This window comes from Trachypithecus francoisi, unplaced genomic scaffold (assembly GCF_009764315.1).
Source record: "Trachypithecus francoisi isolate TF-2019V2 unplaced genomic scaffold, Tfra_2.0 Lachesis_group3, whole genome shotgun sequence".
NCBI lineage: Eukaryota > Metazoa > Chordata > Mammalia > Primates > Cercopithecidae > Trachypithecus > Trachypithecus francoisi.
The window spans coordinates 70,819,465-70,841,318 of NW_022681468.1; the positions used below are offsets into that span (position 1 = coordinate 70,819,465).

The 21,854-nt window shown below is 42.4% G+C and overlaps 1 pseudogene across 1 annotated transcript; it reads right to left on the bottom strand.

Annotated features, from left to right (window-relative positions):
* Nucleotides 1-12,666: 12,666 nt before the first annotated feature.
* On the bottom strand, nucleotides 12,667-21,511 carry LOC117069822 (annotated as a pseudogene). Its single transcript, XR_004431677.1, has 2 exons — nucleotides 21,304-21,511; nucleotides 12,667-13,842 (listed from the first exon to the last, which is right to left on the bottom strand). The product of XR_004431677.1 is annotated as an immunoglobulin-binding protein 1-like (transcript).
* Nucleotides 21,512-21,854: the final 343 nt, after the last annotated feature.

Consider the following 21,854-nt stretch of genomic DNA (forward strand, 5'->3'; position numbering starts at 1 on the left):
TTAGGTTTTCATCACAGAGAAATTAAAATAACAGGAGTGCAGTGGCATGATCTTGGCTCACTGCAACCTCTGCCTCTCAGATTCAAGCAATTCTCCTGCCTTAGCCTCCCAAGTAACTGGAATTACAAGTATGCCGCCACCATGCCCGGCTAATTTTTGTATTTTTAGTAGAGATGGGGTTTCACTATGTTGGCCAGATTGGTCTCGAACTCCTGACTTCAAGGGTCTCACTCTGTCCTGACTTCAAGTGATCCACCTGCCTCGGCCCCCTAATCAAGGAAGCCCTTCATGGCTTTTCTGCATATCTAACTTGCCAGCATCACTACTCTGTGCTTTGGGGCCATTCTTAAGTAAAATAAGCATCATTTGAAAAACAAACAAAAAAATGAAAATTGAAAAAATACATAAAGGCCAGGCACGGTGGCTCATGCCTGTAATCCCAGCACTTTAGGAGGCTGAGGTGGGCGGATCACAAGGTCAGGAGATCGAGACCATCCTGGCTAACATGGTGAAACCCCGTCTCTACTAAAAATACAAAAAATTAGCCAGGCATGGTGGCGAGTGCCTGTAGTCCCAGCTGCTCGGGAGTCTGAGGCAGGAGAATGGTGTGAACCTGGGAGGTGGAGCTTGCAGTGAGCCGAGATCACACCACTGCACTCCAGCCTGGGCAACAGAGCAAGACTCCGTATCAAAAAAATAAATAATAAATTAAGTTTTTAAAAATGAACAAAAAAGAATGAGGAATAAGCCTTACTTTACCACCAGCTCTTCGATAGGGAGACAAAGGACTTGATCTGACAAAGACGACACTACTGAGTGACTGACAGGTGGGTAGTAGAGACGAGTGTGGATCCCCTGGATAAAGAGATGATTCACTTCTGGGATACAGAGCAAGATGGCGTGAAATTTCATCATGTTACTCAGAATGGCATGCAATTTAAAACAGGAGTTGTTTTTTTCTGGAAATTTTTGTGTGCTGTTTTCAGATTACAGTTGACCACAGGTAATCGAAACTACAGAAAGCAAAACCATGGCTAAGGGGGGATGGGATCACTTTATATGCTTACCACATTTTTTAATAAATATGAGGCAAGTATTCATACTGTAGGATAACAAGGAGACATTACTACCACCAGCTTCAATATTCTGTTATGTGGAGTTATTCAACTTAATTTTTTTTTTTTTTTCCCGAGACGGTGTCTCACTCTGTAGCCCAGGCTGGAGTGCAGTGGCACGATCTCAGCTCACTGCAAGCTCCGCCTCCTGGGTTCATGCCATTCTCCTGCCTCAGCCTCCCGAGTAACTGGGACTACAGGCGGCCACCACCACGCCCAGCTGATTTTTTGTATTTTTAGTACAGATGGGGTTTCACCATGTTAGCCAGGATGGTCTCAATATCCTGACCTCATGATCCGCCTGCCTCAGCCTCCCAAAGTGCTGGGATTACAGGCGTGAGCCACCGCGCCCGGCCTCAACTTAATATTTAAATGTCTATATATTTGCCTAGAGACAACTAACTGTCATTTTATTTTATTTATTTTTATTATTTGTGCATGTGGCATGGGGTCTCCCTCTGTAGCTTATGCTGGAGTGCAGTGGCGTGATCTTGGCTCACTGCAACCTCAACCTCCCAGGTACAAGCGATTCTCCTGCCTCAGCCTCCTTAGTAGCTGGGACTACAGGTGTATGCCACCACACCCACCTGATTTTTTTGTATTTTTAGTAGAGATGGGGTTTCACCATGTTGGCCAGGCTGGTCTCGAACTCATAACCTCAGGTGATCCACCCGCCTCGGCCTCCCAAAGTGCTGGGACTGCAGACATGAGCCATCATGCCTAGCCTGTTATTTTTTAAAATGCTAGTTTCTAGGCCAGGTGCAGTGGCACACACCTATAATCCCAGCACATTGGGAGGCTGAGACAGGAGGATCAGTTGAGTCCAGGAGTTCGAGACCAGCCTGGCCAAAATGGCAAAACCCCATCTCTACAAAAAGTACAAAAGTTAGCTGGGTGTGGTGGTACACACCTGTAGTCCCAGCTACTTAGGAGGCTGAGGTGGGGGATCACTTAAGCTCAGGAAGCTGCACCACTGCACTCCAACCTGGGCAATAGAGTGAGGCTGTGTCTAAAAAAAAAAAAAAAAAACTAGTTTCTTACTTCAGAAGAATTTTTACTGTTGGAAGCTTTATACTGCCCATAATTTGTCACTCCTTAGCTTGACCTCAAACTCCCTCTCTCTCCTCCAGTGTTACACAATGCATCTCAGAAGGTTTGTGGGAAAGGAGAAAAATAGAGTTAAGACGATTTCGTATTTCATCAGCCAAATGAAAAATACACAAAACAAAACCAGTTTTTCATATAGCATTACTGGTACTCAAACAAAAACATTAAGATTTTAGTAAATTGGCCAGGCGCGGTGGCTCAAGCCTGTAATCCCAGCACTTTGGGAGGCCGAGACGGGTGGATCACGAGGTCAGGAGATCGAGACTATCCTGGCTAACACGGTGAAACCCCGTCTCTACTAAAAAATACAAAAAACTAGCCGGGCGTGGTGGCGGGCGCCTGTAGTCCCAGCTACTCGGGAGGCTGAGGCAGGAGAATGCCGTGAACCCGGGAGGCAGAGCTTGCAGTGAGCTGAAGTGAGCTGAGATCCGGCCACTGCACTCCAGCCCGGGCTGCAGAGCGAGACTCCATCTCAAAAAAAAAAAAAAAAAAAGATTTTAGTAAATGTCCTAATTACTTAGCTCTTTACCATTTTACATTGATCTGATAAAAATTAAATTGATAGAAAACAAACCTATTAGAACTCTGGAACTTTTTTCAGCCAATGATTTTTTTAAATTACTAAACTTCATACATGGCTGGGTACAGTGATTCATGCCTGTAATCCCAGCACTTTGGAAAGCCAAGACAGACAGATCACTTGAGACCAGGAAGTCAAGACCTGTGTGGCCAACATAGTGAAACCCCATCCCTACTAAAAATACAAAAAATTAGCCGGGCATAGTGGCATGCACCTGTAGACCCAGCTACTCTGGAGGCTGAAGTGCGAGAATCGCTTGAACCCGGGAGGCAGAGGTTACAGTGAGCTGCGATCAAGCCACTGCACTCCAGCTTGGGTGACAGACTGAGATTCTGTCTAAAAAAAAAAAAAAAAAAAATTAACTTCATACAGCTTCTTCATTTTTTTATCACCTTATTCCCTCACCCAACCTGCAGTGCTGTCTAGTAATGCAGATGCCCCAGATGTCCCAGCCTCGTCCCATGTTGGGATACAACAGCTTAAACATGCCAAAATTTGATGAAAACTTCATCATTAGTAGACGTTATGAGGTATTTTTGTTGATGGTGAATTCCACAGCCATTCGGCTATTAATTGCACTAATTATGCAAGCATGTACTAAGTGTCCACTGTTTATCCAGCACTCTGCCAGACTGGATACAAACATGGAACACTTGGGTCCACTCTGAAGGAACTCACAGTCTAAGGGGAGAGGGGCTATGTTTAGATACAGAGTAAGGAAAGATGTCCCTGGTAGAGGGAATGGCATATGCAGTGGCATAGAGGATAGTATTTTAGTATGACCAGTGCCCAGGCTAGGATTACATGAGGTTGGTGAAGCAGACGAATGCCAGATCGGGAAGGACATGGCATGGCAAACAAAGATCACATTGTATTCTGAAAGGGGGAGCCATTCCAAGATTCATTAGCATGCTGATATAGACAGAATAAAATTATAGAAACATAATTCTGAAGACATTATGTAGGATGGATTAAAAGGGCAAAACAAGGTTGGGTGCAGTGGCTTACGCCTGTAATCCCAGCACTTTGGGAGGCCAAGGCAGGCAGATCACAAGGTCAGGAGTTGTAGATCAACCGGGCATGGCGGCAGGCACCTGTAATCCCAGCTACTCAGGAAGCTGAGGCAGGAGAATTGCTTGAACCCGGGAGGCGGAGGTTGCAGTGAGCCGAGATCATGCCATTGCACTCCAGCCAGGGCGACGAGCAAGATTCTGTCTCAAAAACAAAAACAAAATAAAAGGGCAAAGCAACAGCAAAGAAAATAAGTCAGCCACTGGAGTGGTCCAGGAAACCCAGTAGTAATGAACTAAGGCATCAGCAATGGGAATGGAGGGAGAAAGAAGGAATCATGAAGTATTTAGAAGGGCCGATCACTTTGCGGGGAGTAGATAAATCTGGAAGTGAATAGTTTTAATAATTACATTTACGAAGAGACTTGAGAAAATGAGGGATTACAGCAAATCCATTAAGTCAAAAGATAATAGCAAGAAATCTGCTGCATGGAATCTTATATTAACTACATAAAAAATAGTTAAATACTAAGTACATGGCCAAAAAAGAATGCCAGGAGGCCAACATGAAAGCAATAACTTGAACAGGAACCTGCCACGGGTGAAACACACATATAAGATAAACAAGGATAATTGCATTGAAGACAAGGATTAGGGTAGGGCATAAAATAAAGTTCTAAACATTGTAAATACGAATCTAGCTGGGGAGATGGGCACCGTGGCTCACGCCTGTAATCCCAGCACTTTGGGAGGCCGAAGCAGGTGGATCACCTGAGGTTGGGAGTTCCAGACCAGCGTGACTGACATGGAGAAACCCCATCTCTACTAAAAATACAAAATTAGCCAGTCGTGCTGGCGCATGCCTGTAATCCCAGCTACTCAGGAAACTGAGGCAGGAGAATCGCTTGAACCCGGTAGGCAGAGGTTGCGGTGAGCCGAGATTGCACCATTGCACTCCAGCCTGGGCAACGAGCGAAAGTCCATCTCAAAAAAAAAAAAAGAATCTTGCTGCGGAAAGAAAACAAACATCAGGGTTTCACTGGGGACATGCTAGTATAGTAAAAGATATGTACTTTATTTTTAATTTTTTTTTTGAGACAGGGTCTCGCTTTGTCTCCCACAGTGGAGTGCAGTGGTGTGAGCTCAACTCATTGCAGCCTCAGCCTCCCAGGCCCAAGTAGTCCTTCCACCTCAGTCTCCCAGGTACTTGGGACTACAGCTGTGCACCACCATACCTGGCTAATTTTTTGTAGAGACAGTGTTTCACCATATTGCCCACGCTGGTCTCAAACTGCTGAACTCCAGCGATCCACCTGTCTTGGCCTCCCAAAATGCTGAGATTACAAGCATGAGGCACCACTCCTGGCTTAATTTTTTTTTCTTTTTTTTAAGACATGGTCTCACTCTGTCACCCAGGCTGGAGTGCAGTGGCATGATCTCAGCTCACTGTGGCCTCAACCTTTCAGGCTCAGGTGACCTTCCCACCTCAGCCTCCCAAGTAGTTGGGACTATAGGCATCTACCACCACACCCAGCTAATTTTTGTATTTTTTGGTAGAGACAGGGTTTCACCATGTTTTCCAGGCTGGTCTCAAACTCCTGGGCTCAAATGATCCGCCTGCCTCAGCCTCCCAAAGTGCTGGGATTACAGGCCTAAGCTACCATGCCTGCCCAGACACCTACTTTAAAAGTAACTTTTTCCATAGATACAGTATTGTTTAGGCAGGCCTTGGAACCTGGGGTATTGCTTATGCTTTAAGCATCTCAGCCACTTTAGGCTGCAGTTTTATCCACTTGTAAAATAAGTTAATTCATCTTTTCTGACCATGGATTTCACCAGAGTATTATGTACATCGAGAATGATAAACACTCCTTCAGATACACATATGGAAACGCACATAAATAGAATACAAATTGGAATTGATCTGTTTATCAGAAGAAATGTCCCAACCACATTGATAGATAGAGTAATCATATTTGTATCAAGGATCCTCATTTCCAAGAGCATTCAACTTCAAGTTGCTCTTTGCCAACAACAATGATCATCCAGTTGTTAAGTTCTCCAACACTAATTGGTATTCTCAAATTTCTACTTTCTTTGAGGGAGATAAGGAAAAAATGCCCCAATATAACCTTTTAGGAATAAATTAACTATGAATTATGGATTAATGAAAATGTAATTATGTAGACTGAGGAGAAAAGAAAGTAGGTGGCCAGGCACGGTAGCTCACACATGTAATCCCAGCACTTTGGAAGATTAAGGCAGACAGATCACCTGAGGTCAGGAGTTCAAGACCAGCCTGGCCAACATGATAAAACTCGGTCTCTACTAAAAATATAAAAAATTAGCCAGGCATGGTGGCACGTGCCTGCAATCCCAGGTACTTGGGAGCCTCAGGCAGGAGAATTGCTTGAAACCAGAAGGTGGATGTTGCAGTGAGGCAAGATTGCACCATTGCACTCCAGCCTGGGCGACAAGAGTGAAACTCCATCTCAAAAAAAAAAAAAGTGTAAAATCTCAACTGTACCTAATGACAGAAAAAGGTCATAAGCTATGAAATCATCTCAAGCAGGCTCTGTTAAAATGCTTGCATACAGGCTGGGCGCAGTGGTTCACACCTGTAATCCCAGGCAGTCAGGATTCAACCCTATTCCTATCTGAACTCCAAAGACCATGCTATTTTGTTATGCTGCGTCTGTATTTTAAATTTCATAACCTACTATATTAACTACAAAAATCAATAGATTCTAATAGAGAATGTGTTTTGCCTTATTTTGGTTTTGCATTCCCTCATAATGTGAGAGTTGCTTAAGTAATTGTCAAATGTATGAGATGATTTATAAATCTGCTGGGTGCTTAAGCCAAGAGGAAAAAATAAAGGTTCAAAATTTGTGACTTTTGTGAATAAAAGTACAACATAGCTTTAATACTGTAATTGGTATCATCCAATACTATGAACCTAGTAACCTAAATGGGAATTATGGATGTAATTTTTTTTACATTGAAAGTTACCTATATAGAAAGTGGGTTCATTTTCTTCTCTTCCTTTTTTTTTTTCATTTACTGAATTGTTCATACATTAATAAAATAATACCTGAACTTTTCAAAAGCAGCTGAAGAAATAGAAAATATGACAAGTTTTTGACTTGAAAACAGGCAGGAAGGGACAACTCATAGAGACTATACATGATTTGCTTATAATGACTCAATTTTTGGACTCAATCTTTTGTTTAATTTCCTTGCTAAACAAACATTATTTTCCTTGTCAAACAGGCATTAATATTTAAGCCAAACTGCAAGGTGTAAAAATAAGAGACATTCTTTCTGTTTGAATTCAGAGAAGCACAGACTTTTTAAGTTTGAAAATGTCTCAGAATAAACTAGTCCAACTCCATTTTCTTACAGAAAAAAAAAAAAAAAGATTGCATTTAGAGCTTCTTTGCAAAGAAATGAGTGAAAGCAACTTCCTTAAAACCTATCTGCATTCTGACAACATGGGACCCACAATTGATGGGATAAAAATGAAGCTTGAAAATTACTTTAGGTTGATGTTGAGAAATTGGAACACTCCTACATTGCTGGTAGGAATTTAAAATGGTGCAAATGCTTTGGAAAACAGTTTGACAGTTCCTTAAAATGCTAAAGATGGAGTTACTATATGACCTGGCAATCTCACTCCTACATACATAGTCAAGAGAAAGGAAAACATATCCAACACAAAAACTTGTACATAAACATTGACAGCACATTATGTATAAAAGCCAGAAAGTAAGGAGAGGTGGGGACAAATGTCTCTCAACTGATGAATGGATAAATAAAATGTGGTATATCCATATGATGAAATTTTACATAGGTTAAAAGATAGTAATAACACGTGCTACAACCCAATGATCTTGAAAACGTGTAAAGAAGCCAGTCACAAAAGATCATATGATTCAATGTATATGAAATGTTTAGAATACACAAACCTACAGAGATAGTATATAACTGGTTGCTTAGAGCTGGGATGGGAGTAAGAGAAGATGGGAAGTGATTACTAATAGGTACAGGGTTTCTTTATGAGGTGATAAAAATAATTTAAAAATAGATTTTGGTGATACTTGCACAACTGATGATACTAAAAACCACTGAATTTACACTTTATTTTGATACAGAGTCTCTCTCTGTCACCCATGCTGGAGTACAGTGGTGTGATCATGGCTCATTGCAACCTTTACCTTCCAGGCTTGGGTGATCCTCCCACCTTAGCCTCCTGAGTCCCTGGGACATAGATATGCATCCCCACACCCAGCTAATTATTGTATCTTTTGTAGAGATGTGGTTTCACCATGTTGCCTAGGCCGCTTGAACTCCTGGGCTCAAGCAATCCATCTGCCTCAGCCTCCCAGAGTGCTGGGATTACAGATGTGAGCCACACTGTTCTGTCATTCTTGCCTTTCTTCCTCAGCACTTGTAGCTTGTTTCTCTGGCTGTTTTGTTGTTTTGTTTTGTTGTTTTGTTTTTCTGAGACAGGGTCTCACTCTGTCACTCAGGCTGGAGTGTGGTCATGTGATCATGGCTCACTGCAGCCTTGACGTTCTAGGGTTAGGTTTTCCTCCCACCTCAGCCTCCCCAGTAGCTGGGATTGCAGACATGCAGCAACACACCTGGCTAATTTTTATTTTTTATTTATTTATTTTTCTTAGAGATAGGTTTTTGCCACGTTGCCCAGGCTGGTCTCTAATTCCTGGGCTCAAGCAATCCTACTGCCTGTGCCTCACAAAATGCTGGGATTGTATACATGAGCCACCACACCTGGCCCTGTTTTTAATATATTCTTTTTGTGACTTTCATTTGTGCACTGGTGTGTTTTATTTTGTGTTTCTTTTGTTTGGAGTTTGTTGCACTTCTTGAATCTGTGGGTTTATAGTTTTGATCACATTTGGAAAATGTTTTGGCTGTTATTTCTTCAAATATTTATTCTATCCCTCCATTTTTTCTCCCTCTTTTGAGACTCCAACTACATATGTATTAGGCTGCTTAATGTTTTCCCACAGTGCAATGAGATCTGATCATTGAGATCTGATTTTTTTCAACCCTATCTTTTATATTTCTGTGGTTCATTTTTGATGATTTCTATTGCTATGCCTTCAAGTTTATTAATCCTTTCTTTTTCTTTCTTTTTTTTTTTTTGAGACAGTCTCACACTGTCACCCAGGCAGGAGTGCAGTGGCGCAATTTTGGCTCACTGCAGCCTCTGCCTCCCGAGTTCAAGCAATTCTGCTGCCTCAGCCTCCTGAGTAGCTGGGATTACAGGTGCAGGCCACCACACCTGGCTAATTTTTGTATTTTTAGTAGAGACAGAGTTTTGCCATGTTGACCAGGCTGGTCTCTAACTCCTGATCTCAGGTGATCCACCCACTTCAGCCTCCTAAAGTGCTGGGATTACAGGCGTGAGCCCGTTGTGCTCGGCCTTAATCCTTTCTTTAGCAGTAATCTGCTGTTAATCCCCTCTAGTATATTGTCCATCTTAGACATTGTTTCTTTTTTCTTCTCTAGCTGTTTTATTTGAGTCTTAAAAAATCTTACATTCCTCTTCTTATCATACTCAAACTTTCCATTACCTTTTTGAAGATATGGAGTATAGTTAGAATAGCTGTTTTAATGTTCTTAACTAACAAATCCTATTGTCCTTGTCACTTCTGGGTCTGTTTCTATTGATTGTTTTTTCTCCTTGTTATAGGTTGTATTTTCTTGTTCAAAAGCCTTCTAATTTTTGGATTCCATTGTGCTGGAGTTTTCTGTATTTAAATGTTTTGGGTTTTGTTCTGGGATGCAGTTGTATTACTTGGAAACGGTTTGATTGGTTGTTTCAAGGCTTACTTTGAATCTTTTTTTTTTCCCCCGCTGAGGTGGAGTCTCACTCTGTCACCCAGGCTGGAGTGCAGTGGCGTGATCTCTGCTCACTGCAACCTCTGCCTCCCGGGCTCAAACAATTCTCCTGCCTCAGCCTCCCAAGTAGCTGGGATTACAGGTACCCACCACCACACTTGGCTGATTTTTGTATTTTTAGTAGAGATGAGGTTTCACCATGTTGGCCAGGCTGGTCTTGAACTCCTGACCTCAGGTAATCCACCTGCCTCGGCCTCCCAAAGTGCTGAGATTACAGGTGTAAACCACTGCACCCAGCCTTTTTTCTTTTTTTTTTTTTTGGAGATGGAGTGTTACTCTGTCGCCCATGCTGGAGCGCAGTGGTGCAATCTTGGCTCACTGCAACCTCTGCCCCCCCAGGTTCAAGCAGTTCTCCTGCTTCAACCTCCTCAGTATCTGGGATTACAGGTGCCTGCCACCATGCCAGCTAATTTTTGTATTTTTAGTAGAGGCAGGGTTTCACCATCTTGGCCAGGCTGATCTTGAGCTCCTGACCTCATGATCTACCTTCCTTAGCCTCCCAAAGTGCTGGGATTACAGGCATGAGCCACCGCTTCCAGCCGCCTTTTTTTTTTTTCTTTGAGATGGAGTGTGTCTCTGTTACCCAGGCTGGAGTGCGATGGCACTATCTAGGCTTACTGCAACTTCTGCCTCCCAGGTTCAAGCGATTCTCCTGCCTCAGCGTCCTGAGTAGCTGGGATTACAGGCATGTGCCACCATGCCCAGCTAATTTTTGTATTTTTAGTAGAGATGAGGTTTTGCCATGTTGGCCAGGCTGGTCTCGACCTCCTGACCTCAGGTGATCCGCCCACCTCGGCCTCCCAAAGTTCCGGAATTACAGGTGTGAGCCACCATGCCCAGCCTTGAATCTCTGTAGGAAGGTCCATTACAGCCTTTAATATGGGGTTTATTTGGCTCAGCTACTGAAGCAATACCTTCTCAAGACTCTACTCAATGCCTTGCATCTTAGGAGGTTTTTCCACTCTATCTGGTTGGACCACAGTTTCTGGTCCTGTTTAAATCCAAGTTTTGTTGTACTTGTTCTTCTCCAGTGCTTCTTTCTCAAATCTTGGTCGTTTTCTTCACATACGTGTTCTGATGATCAGAACTCAGCTGAAGACTCAAGGAGAACCCTTCTGAGCTCTTCTATTGTGTAGTTTTCTCCTCTGATTTTTACCATGTAAATTCTGATGCCTTCACCTCCCAGATCTTCATACTGTTTGCTCAACTCAAAGAGGTGGCCAACATCTGTTTGGGTTGCTCCTCCCTGTGCTGCAGCCTGGAAATTCTCCTACAGCAATCATAGGACTCAACGTTTTTGTTTCCTTCTCTGAGAAATCACTGTCCTGCACTGCCTCCTGTCTGATATCTGAAAGCAATTAAATAGTATATTTTGTTCAGTTTTTTAAGTATTTTAGGTGGGAGGTTAATTCTGGTCCCTGTTACACCATCCTGGATGGTAGCAGAAGTCACAGCATAAAGTTTTTATTTCCTAATGTTTTCTTAGTTATATGGACAATTCAAATGTTTAATAAGAATATATTTTGCATTTTAATTTTTTCAATCATTTGATAAGTTGGAGGAATCTTTAAAAGTAGAAAAGCAAAAAAAGGTGTAAAATGAACAACTGACAAATAAGAAAATCATGATACTTTACCAAGATATTGTACTAGCTAATTATTAAGCAACTTAGGTAATATCTCAAAGGCTTTTAGAAAACGTGCATAAAAAATTATTTTAATTCCTTATTATGTTTCTTTTTTCTTTCTTTCTTTTTTTTGAGACAGAGTCTCGCTCCGTCACCCAGGCTAGAGTGCAGTGGCGCAATCTCTGCTCACTGCAACCTCCGCCTCCCAGGTTCAAGTGATCCTTGTGCTTCAGCCTCCTGAGTAGTAGGGATTATAGGTGCCTACCACCACATCTGGCTAATTTTTGTATTTTTAGTAGAGACAGGGTTTCACCATGTTGGCCAGGCTGATCTTGAACTCCTAACAGGTGATCTGCCCGCCTCAGCTCCCAAAGAGCTGGGATTACAGGCATGAGCCACTGCACCTGGCCTAAATGCTTATTATTTACTTATTTATTATTTATATTTTCTTGAGATAGAGGCTCACTCCGTTGCACAGGCTGGAGTGCAGTGATGCAATCTCGGCTCACTGCAACCTCTACCTCCTGAGTTCAAGTGATTCTCCTGCCTCAGCTTCCCAAGTAGCTGGGATTACAGGCACTCACCACCATTCCCAGCTCTTTTTTTTTTTTTTTCCAGTAGAGATGGGGTTTTACCATTTGACCAGGCTGGTCTTGAACTCCTGACCTCAAGTGATCCACCTGCCTCAGCCTTCCAAAGTGGTGGGATTACAGGTGGCAGACACCACACCCACAAACACTTACTATATTTCTACTTTACTGCTTCAAGTCTTAAACAGATTCCAGGACTAGAAACATTTTGAAAACTCACTGTTCCACTGCAATTTTGCTCTTAAGTAAAATTTGAAAATTTTGCTTTTAAATATGGGAGATATTGAGCATAATATTTAATTTTTTTTTTTCTGAGACAGAGTCTCACTCTGTCACCCAGGTTGGAATGCAGTGGTACGATCCCAGCTCACTGCAACCTCTGCCTCCCAGGTCCAAGTGATTCTCCTGCCTTGGCCTCCCAAGTAGTTGGGATTACAGGCATGCACCATCATGCCCGGCTAATTTTGTATTTTTAGTAGAGATGGGGTTTCAGCATGTTAGCCAGGCTGGTCTCGAACTCCCAACCTCAGGTTATCTGCCCGCCTCAGCCTCCCAAAGTGCTGGAATTACAGGTGTGAGCCACTGCGCCTAGCCAAAATTTAATTTTCAAGTGGCCAGTAGTTACTCCAATCAAGCCAAAAATAATTAGTATCATTTTCCAGCCCAAGTTGCAGAATGACAGAACAGAGAAGGCATCTCAGAAGAATTTTTTTTTTTTAATCAGTGAACACTTTATTGAATGCAAAACAAGATTTAGCATCTTTGCCTTCGTTGTACACAGCTGAAGCGGAAACCCAGGGAGGTGAGGACTGCATGGTTTTCCTTGGCTTGGGAAGTGTGCACCCTCCAGTCCTCTTGTGTTGTGGGAAGATCAGCCCATGTTCTGTCGGCTGCCATAGCCCCTAGGATGGGTGCCCTTCCAGTCATCCCACTCCTGAGCTCTGTAGAGTGTTGGTTCATCATCCTCTTCCTCCTTTTCTTCTTGATCTTCCTGTTGCTGAGCTGCTTTTCTGAATTCCTCTGGTGTTGCCTTGGCTATTCCCTGATCTGGTAATGCTCCATATTTCCGATGTTGCTCATACCAGTCACTCACTGTCATAGTTGCCAGACTTGGATAACCAGCTCCAAATACTTTGGCTTGGGCCATGTTCCGAGTGAGAATGAAGGGTTTCACTGGAGGTCCCTCCTGGCGAGATGAGTTAGAAGTTGATGCCTCTCTTGAAGAGTCTCTTTCTCTCAGGATCTTTATTTCCTGGTCAGTGCTCTCAATCTCTTCTAAGCTGATATCAATCCACCTCTGAAGGCGAAGAAGATAATATTCACGAACACGCTCATCATCTGCTTGACCACTTTCCACAGCAGATTTCATTGCAGACAGCCTATGCTCCAACTCCTTCTTCTGCTTGTGTCTCTCTCTTAGCTTGTCTTTGAGACGCCATAGCAATGAGGCTAGGATAAGCCATGGAGGAATTAGCAGTGTGATTTTCAGCTGAGTTCTTGGTTTTGGGCAGCTCAAACTCTGCCACATGACATCAGTGGCACAGTTAAGTAGTTTATAGTGTTCTGGAGCCCACTGCAAATGATCTAGACACTTGCTGGGCTTGACTTGTTTCATGGTGAGGGCTCCTTGAAACACTGGCACCAACAGGTACTTCAGGTCGGTGGAAGCAATTGCTTCCAAATCTTCATTTTAGCTGAACAAGTCAAGCTGCGATAATATTTCGGCAGCCTTCTCAAGGAAGTCCAGGCCCTTGAACACCTTCTCCTGGACTGTCCAGGAACCGGCAGGTTCAGTCGCTACTTCTGCATCATGCAGAAGCTGTCTGCTGGTTTCGAACAGCTCGGGGAGCTGTGGCAGCAGTAACTCGTCTTCAGCAGCCATCTTGGAGAGGGATGAACAAGAAATTATTATTTTTTTTTTTTTTTTTTTTTTTGAGGCGGAGTCTCGCTCTGTCGCCCAGGCTGGAGTGCAGTGGCCGGATCTCAGCTCACTGCAAGCTCCGCCTCCCGGGTTTACGCCATTCTCCTGCCTCAGCCTCCCGAGTAGCTGGGACTACAGGCGCCCGCCACCTCGCCCGGCTAGTTTTTGTATTTTTAGTAGAGACGGGGTTTCACTGTATTAGCCAGGAGGGTCTCGATCTCCTGACCTCGTGATCCGCCCGTCTCGGCCTCCCAAAGTGCTGGGATTACAGGCTTGAGCCACCGCGCCCGGCCAAGAAATTATTTTTAAAGGAAAACTTTCAAAGTGAAAAGAGAAATATATCTTCTCCTGGGAGTACTAAAAGAAAACCTCAACTTAGATGAGTTATCTCACATTTTCCAAACAAAAATAATCAGCTTTGGGCCAAGAAGAGGTGTGGAAAGTTTCAGTTTTTATAAAGGAGGTACAACTGAAAAGGGGTTTTAACACAACCACCTCTCTCACAGGCTTATTAGATCCTGATCACCTAAGAGTTTCTTGTCAGCACTCCTGTCAAATGGATGAAATGATCCCGGAAGGCTATCTCTGACAAAAAGGAAGGCACAGCGGAAATGTCACTGTGTAAGAGTGCCAATGGGCACAGATGTGGTTATTATCTTCCACTAATCATCTAAGAACAAAGCATCTTTTGTTCCTTTTGGAGGCTAAATAGGATGGTTACTAAGTGGGAAGGATGTGCTTTCCTAATATAGCAGCATAATAATTATTCTAAAATATTTTAACCCTGGCTGGGCGCAGTGGCTCACACCTGTAATCCTAGCACTTTGGGAGGCCAAGGCGGGCAGATCACAAGGTCAAGAGATGGAGACCATCGTGGTCAACACAGTGAAACCCCATCTCTACTAAAAATACAAAGAATTAGCCGGATGTGGTGGCAGGCGCCTGTAGTCCCAGCTACTCAGGAGGCTGAGGCAGGAAATTCGCTTGAACCCAGGAGGCAGAGGTTGCAGTGAGCCGAGATCATGCCACTGCACGCCAGCCTGGGCGACATAGTGAGACTCTGTCTCAAAGAAAAAAAGGGCAGGGGGTGCCAGACATGGCACCTCACATCTGTAATCCCAGCACTTTGGGAGGCCAAGGCGGGCGGATCAAGACCATCCTGGCCAACATGGTGAAACCTCATCTCTACTAAAAATACAAAAAGTATTGCATTGGGGAGTTATACATGATATAAACGTTATGCACATGTACCCTAGAACTTAAAGTATAATAAAAAAAAAATTTAAAAAAAAAAAAAAAGTAGCTGGGTGTGGTGGCGCACACCTGTAATCCCAGCTACTAGGGTAGCTGAGGCAGGAGAATCACTTGAACCTGGGAGGTGGAGGTTGCAGTGAGCTGAGATTGCACCGCTGTACTCCAGCCTGGTGACAGAGCAAGACTTCATCTCAAAAAAGAAAAAAAAAAGTATAAAAACCTCAACAATTATAATTTATCTGATCTTATTATGTAAAGGGGCTCTTGAGAACAGCTAGTTTATCTCAATATGGTATATTCAGAATAGTCAAATAAAGTTTTTTGGTTTTTTTTGAGACACGATCTCACTGTTGCCCAGGCTGTAGTGCGGTGGTGCATTCCTCAGCCTCCTGAGTAGCTAGGGCCACAGACACGTGCCCCCATGCCCAGCTGATTTTTTAATTTTATGTAGAGATGGGGTCTTCCTGTGTTGCCGAGGCTGGTCTCAAATTTCTGGGCTCAAGGGATCCTCCCGCCTCAGCATCCCAAAGTGCTGGGATTACAGGTGTGAGCCACCACACCCAGCCACTGCCCTGATCTTTCAAAGCACTGGGATTACAGGTGATCTTTAATTTAGTGATAGTATTTCCCTTCAGAGCAGAGATCAGGCTTGTTTACTTTCCTGTATAATAAAGTTAATGTCTCCCTCCAGAGCAAAGACCTTGCAGGTTTAAAAGTTGTCATTCAAAACTAATGGGAGTTCTGTGGCGCCTTTGGCCTGGCCTTCCCTTTCTTGTCTGACTTGAGAAACCAACTGAGTTCCTGTTTCTAGTAGCTTAGCTCCCACCGCCTGGGAGGAATCAGGGACTGTGCAGCCCCTGCCAGCTATCCTTGAATCCCATCCAGGTCAGTTCTAGATTCTAAACTGAATTTTTTTCATGATAATTGTCAAAACAGTGAGGAAACATTTTTTAAAGAAGCCCTAAAAAAAAATAAAGTCATTGACCCTTCCTAAACAATTCTCTTAATATATATATTCTAAGACTTTTTAATGTACATACTATATTAGAAATCCCGTTCTCTTGGTAGATTTCTCATTGAGGGCACAAACATTTATTTCCCTCTCCTGTGTAACTATTCATAAACTTAAAGATGATTACTGTAGCAACTTTCACCTTTCTCAGGTTAAATAAGCACTGTGCCTTTAACCTTTCCACATAAATTCTGTTTTCTAATTTTGTTGTTGTTGTTGTTGTTTTGCTGTTTTGTGTTTTCTAATTTTTAATCCTTTGGTTAATCATGCCTCTGGATTTTTTCCCATTTTCTTCATCTCTTGAATTTAGAGCCCAGGATCAGATACAATACCCTAGTAAGGGGTTCATTCCTATTGCATAGATTTTTGAGACCTGCCACAGACTAGTTGAGGACAGATACTGTTTTATACTTTTCTAGTATCAGTAACTTTCTAGCACATGTAGGTGCTCAGTAAGTTCTTACCGATTGATTGGTGTATCCCAGAATTGTTTTTGAGTTGTAAATAGCGTACCGCTTTGCTGATTCATGTTTAATGTTTGCTTCACTATAAAAATTGTAAAGTAAAAAACAGCAAGAAACTCTACAAATGGTGAACAATGGCCATAAATCATAGAACCATCTTTGTTTTTGTGAGAAGTATTCTTTTTTTTTTTTTTTTTTTTGAGAGGAAGTCTCGCTCTGTTGCCCAGGCTGGATGCAGTGGCGCGATCTCGGCTCGCTGCAAGCTCCGCCTCCCGGGTTCAGGCCATTCTCTTGTCTCAGCCTCCCGAGTAGCTGGGACTACAGGCGCCAGCAACCACGCCCGGCTAATTTTTTGTTTTTTGGTTTTTGGTTTTTTTTTTGAGACGGAGTCTCGCTCTGTCGCCCAGGCTGGAGTGCAGTGGCCGGATCTCAGCTCCCTGCAAGCTCCGCCTCCCGGGTTTACGCCATTCTCCTGCCTCAGCCTCCTGAGTAGCTAGGACTACAGGCGCCCGCCATCTCGACCGGCTAGTTTTTTGTATTTTTTAGTAGAGATGGGGTTTCACCGTATTAGCCAGGATGGTCTTGATCTCCTGACCTTATGATCCGCCCGCCTCGGCCTCCCAAAGTGCTGGGATTATAGGCGTGAGCCACCGCCCCCAGCGTGAGTAGTATTCTTAAATTAGCAGCCTTTCTATTCCCGACCACCTATCCTAAAGGAATCATCATCAATAATGCCATCTCTGCATACAAAATATATTCTTTAATGATGACTCTTAGCTGAGTTAGCATTTTCACTTTTCCTCTTTCTATTTTTTTTCTTTTTCTTTTTTTTTTTTTTGAGACAGAGTCTCGCTTTGTCACGCAGGCTGGAGTGCAGTGGCGCAATCTCGGCTCACTGCAAACTCCGCCTCCCTGGTTCACGCCATTCTCCTGCCTCAGCCTCCTGAGTAGCGGGGACTACCCGCGCCCACCACCACGCCCGGCAAATTTTTTTTTTTTTAAGTAGAGACAGTGTTTCTCCATGTTAGCCAGGATGGTCTCGATCTCCTGACCTAGTGATCTGCCCGCCTCAGCCTCCCAAAGTGCTGGGATTACAGGCATGAGCCACCGTGCCCAGCCTATTCTTATTTTTTTTTTTTTAGCACCACTTGCTTTTGAAGCATTTTTACTTTTTGTATTTCCTTCTTTCTAGAGTTACTATGGTAGGCTGCATCTAAAATGGCTCCTAAGTACCGTACCTTCTGGTTTTCACATCCTTGTGTAATTTCCTCCTCTTGTGCATGGGCTGGACCTAATGACCTGTTTCAAAAGAATAGAATATGGCAAAGTGACAGAATGTCACTTCTGAGATTAGGTTACAAAAGACTGACTTTCATCTTCCTCTCACTCTCTCTTGCGCTCTCACTTGCTCATTCCAACAAAGGAAATTGCCATGTTGCGAACTGCCCAAAGGATAGGTCCATGTGGCAGAAAAAAGGAGGGTAGCCTCTAGTCCACAGCCAGTGAGGAATGGAGGCCCTGAGTCCAACACCCTGATAGGGACTAAGTCCTACCAACATCAACACCTAGTCAAGCCTTAAGATGACTGCAGCACCCGCTCAACACCTTTTATACAGCCTTATGAGAAACCCAGAGCCAAGAGACCCAATTAACATTTGCCTAGCTTCCTTACTCATAGACTCTGTAAAAAATAATTGTTTATTGCTTTAAGGCACCAAGTTTGGGAGTAATTTTTCAAACAGCAAGAGATAACTAATACAGATTCTGTTTGATAAATATTAACTTATACCTAACTCAGATTTCACTCAAAGAAATTAATATGCATGTGAGAAGATACATTCTTTACCCAGCCAAGGAAGGTATTGCCTAGGAAAAACTTAAATACTTGCCAACTGATTGTATCATAATCTCACTTCTGAGTTTAGAAATTAATATTAAAGGACTATAGTTTCCAGTCAGACTTTTCCATTTAAAAACCATGAGGTTCTATTTTTACAAGTCATAGGTACTTAATTAGTTCTCTACTATTCTGTAAAATAATACACTCTTAGTTCTGTGATAACTCTGGTCAATTCTGGAAATAAGTATTCTTTAGTACAAATTACCAGAGCCTGTGGATTTGAATGTATCGATCTGTTTCATTAAGCAGGCTCCATTTTGTGAAACTCAGCTGGAAAACAGACAGTCAACCTGACAATTCTCATAAATAGTTAATTTAAGAAATTTTGTTTGTTTTTTGTATAGGGTCTTACTCTGTTGCCCAGGCTGGAGTGCAGTGGCACAATGATGTGTCACTGCAGCCTCAGCCTCCCAACTAGCTGGGACTGCAGATGCACACCACCATGCCCAGCTAATTTTTTAAATTTTTTGTAGAGACAGAGTTTCACGAAGTTGCCCAGGCTGGTCTCAAACTCCTGGGCCCAAGCAGTTTGCCCACCCCAGCCTCCCAAAGTGCTAGGATTACAGGTGTGAGCCACCACACGTGGCTAATTTTTTTTTTTTTTTTTTTTTTTTTCTTTTTTTTTAGACAGAGTTTCCCTCTGTCACCAGGTTGGAGTTTAGTGGCACGATCTTGGCTCCCTGCAACCTCCGCCTCCCGAGTTCAAGTGATTCTCCTACCTCAGCCTCCTGAATAGCTGGAATTACAGGCACGCACCACCACACCCAGCTAATTTTTGTATTTTTAGTAGAGACAGGGTTTCGCCATGTTGGCCAGGGTGGTCTTGATCTCTTGACCTTGTGATCCACCCACCACCGCCTCCCAAAGTGCTGGGATTACAGGCGTGACCCACCACGCCCAGCCTAATTTTTTATTTTTTGTAAAGATGGGGTCTCTGTTGCCCGGGCTGGTCTCAAACTCCAGGGCTCAAGTCTCGGCCTCCCAAAGTGCTGAGATTACAGGCATGAGCCACTGTGCCTAACCAAAAAATTATTCTTAAGCTGGTGAGTACATACATAAATGTTTCTTTATTATTTTTTAAATCTATATATATGTTTTATACAGCCTTTTTTATGTGTAATACATTTCATAATAAAAAAGGTTTTAAAAAAACAAGCTTTCTGACTTGTTCTGATATTTAAGATTTTGGTAAAAAGTTTTAAGTTTTAAAGAGTGCATATGGGCTGGTCCGAGTGCAGTGGTGTTTATGACTAATTGATCACAACCAGTTACAGATTTCTTTGTTCTTTTTCTACTCGCACTGCTTCACTTGACTACCTTTAGTAAATAAATAGATAAATAAATAGAGTACGTATGGTAGTTAACCAAAAAAAGAGTGTTTTCTAAGCTTCCATTAAGTCTATCATACACTATCATTAATTCCCCTAAGACTGTGTCAAGTTACCTATTTACTGAAGATCGGTTGCTCAGATCCTCCAAAGTTCATTAATCCTTTAGTTTCGGATGATAAAGAATGAAAAAACAAACATTAAAGAGAAGCCCACAGAACCAGAGAAAAAAAGAAGTTGCCTCCTTTCTCATCCTTCATAGACACCTGCCCACCCAGGCTGATGTCCTTTTTCAAATGTTTAGTCAGACCCCAAGCGCTACCTTTGACCCTGGTATTACAAGTCCCACTCTGCCTTTACTACTCATCTCTGAACTTTTAATATCTAATTACAATATTCAATGAACTGATATTACATGCCATCATTTTTAAGTTTGGAATTAGATTAAACTTGGAACTATATTGACAAATCTGGTTTGTTTTAGAACTTAATACCACTTAGAACTTTTGTTTATTATGTTTTGTAAATTAAATGCCATTTTTTACCTTTTAAAATTATCTTCCTATTTTTTATTCATTCAGCAAATATTTACATACCTATAGTAAAAGTATATAAACCTGATATATAGTAATATATCCACAAATGTCCAGGATAGAAATGCAGCAGTGAACAGGCAAGCCTGTAGTCTTTAAATAAATTACCAACTGTAATGTTGTTTGACATTATGTTTTTAAATAACGCATAACCTATTGTTACAGGGAGTTATATGTACCTATATATTACTATATATCTTCCAATATAGGCTTGTAATAAAGTCAGTATACTCACGCTCTCTTTTCTAAGCATGTCTTAACAGGTTAAACCACACAACTGTGATATTTGTGTATTATATAATTAACATCTTAAATAACAGCTTTGAAATTTCTTAGTGATAGATTGCACTGCACTAAAATTTGAGACAGGGCCGGGCATGGTAGCTCACCCCTATAATCCCAGCACTTTGGGAGGCCGAGGTGGGTGGATCACCTGAGGTCAGGAGTTTGAGACAAGCCTGGCCAACATGACAAAACCCCATCTCTACTAAAAATATAAAAATTAGCCTGGCATGGTGGCACACACCTGTAATCCCAGCTACTCAGGAGGCTGAGGCAGGAGAATCACTTGAACCAGGGGTGGAGGTTGCAGTGAGCCGAGATTGCACCACTGCCCTCCAGCCCGGATGGCAGAGCGAGACTGTCTCAAAAAATACATAAATAAAAATTGGGCAGATACACTTAGTATCATACACATTAAAACAGGAAAGGATTAACCCTCATCACACATATACTCAAATCAAAGTTAATGACACTTGGTTTTCTTTTTCTTTGTTTTAGTAAAAATTACAATTAAAGAAAGAAACTATCTTTGAGAACCTGAACTTTCAGTCTATGGATATTTAATGAAAATAATGATATTAGTTGTCACCTTTGAAGAAGGGAGGATTCAGGGAAGAAAGATGAGTGCCATCCATCTGTATTAGATTGCTTAATTGAAGATATTTAGCAAAAGCACACTGGAGACTAATAGAACTGCCCAAAGGTTTTTCTCCTCTTTGATCTACGTATTGTGTCTCACATGACACAAGTGTGACACACCACCTCAAACACAAACTTGCACTTTCCATTCAAATACCAAACTGGCCAAGTAGGGTGGATAAAGTGCTGTGTCTCCTTCCTGGTACAGTGTGTCAGCAAGGAAAGTCTGTTAGATCACTTCCTGCATCTTCAAAACAAAACAAGTCTTCACGTAAGAGATATTACCACCCCTAGAAAAGTTCCACCCATCAAAATAGGAAATCCTCATCTGTTGCTTACAGCAGTGTCACAAAGGCCTTAAAAATGATTAAATACCTTGACTAAAGAGTTCAGTTTCTAAAAACTTAAGAAAATAATCAGATATTTGCAGAATGATTTATGTATGATGATTTACTACAGTGTTGTTTTATAATGGTAGTAAATTGGAAACCACCTAAACGT